Below are 1257 nucleotides of genomic sequence, written 5' to 3' on the forward strand. Positions count from 1 at the left end.
GGGAAGAAGACCAAGGTTTCATCACTAAAACCCACAGAAACCTTCCTCATCTCCACCACTGTCACTCCGTCCCTGCAGTGCCCCATATTCTAGCTGCTAAGTCAGAGTTCAGGAAAACAGAAGCCACTTTAAGATTGCAAATGAAGAGAATTTAATATAGGGAATCGATTGCAGATAATGGAATAGCTAAAAAGCCATAGAGGTTGATGAAATACACCAGTTTTGCAATAGCAGAAAGTCACTACCAAGTGATGGAGAGGCAATGGGAAGAGGCCACCTAGAGGGAGCTGGAAATATGGTGGAGCTGCCAGCTCAGGCCTGAGACCACAGTGGGAAGGGTTGTCCTGTGGGATCTGGGACCATGGAGAAAATTCAGCCCCTGCTGACGGAGCCACCCAAAGCAGAGTAAAGGAGGGAGAAATACCCTGGTTTCTTCCCTCCTCCTACTCTCCAGAAGCAGCCAGAAACAGCCAGAGGTCAAGGGATCCTGGGAAATGTACATAAAGGATAAGAGAAGGGCAAGAAACAGTTCTCAGAGCATTCAAGCAGTTAAGTCTGAATATGGCACAGCAGATCCAAGGATTAGGGAGCCTTAAAATCTGGTAGCTGTTGTGGTCTCAAAAAGGATAGGGATGGGGTAGTGGGTCTCCAAGAGCCTGCTGGTAACTGCCTCACGAATAAGTACTATAGACTTGTTTAGGACATTGATTCAAAACTGATTCCCAGTCTAATATGGCAGTGCGTAGTGGCGGTGTGAAATATGAAGAGTTTATGGAGTTCCAGGAATTACGCAAGGCGATGGGGAGGATTGAAGACAGAATAGTACATCATTTAAACACTATAGTTCCAACAGCTTCCTTTGCAGAGAAGTTAATGCAGCCAAACCTTTATGAGTCTTTGATGGCAGCTCATGCAAGTAGGAACGGTCATAAAAAATTGTATAGCTCAGATCTCATCAGCAGTAAAAAACCTCTGAGTAGAGATAGAAAAAAATGTAGAAGATTTAACATTATTAAAGTAACTTAGAAAAGAACAGACAAAATTGAAATTAATGCAGTCAGAACCAAATTTTGCAGAAGTGGTAAAGGACAGGAGCTGGAATGTGTTTAATGAATGCTGCTGAAGTCACTTCAAACCTCCAAAGAATGAATTGAGGTTCGTTTGTTCGGTCTATCTGTCTGGCTGCTTCTTTCCTTCCTTCCTTCCTTCCTTCCTTCCTTCCTTCCTTCCTTCCTTCCTTCCTTCCTTCCTTCCTTC

At 43.8% G+C, this 1257-nt stretch overlaps 1 pseudogene; it reads left to right on the forward strand.

Annotated features, from left to right (window-relative positions):
- Window positions 1-732: 732 nt before the first annotated feature.
- LOC102894477 overlaps window positions 733-1257 on the forward strand; it is a 7210-nt pseudogene continuing 6685 nt past the window's right edge.

The sequence above is a fragment of the Pteropus alecto genome, unplaced genomic scaffold (genome assembly GCF_000325575.1).
Source record: "Pteropus alecto unplaced genomic scaffold, ASM32557v1 scaffold33, whole genome shotgun sequence".
Classification (NCBI taxonomy): Eukaryota; Metazoa; Chordata; class Mammalia; order Chiroptera; family Pteropodidae; genus Pteropus; species Pteropus alecto.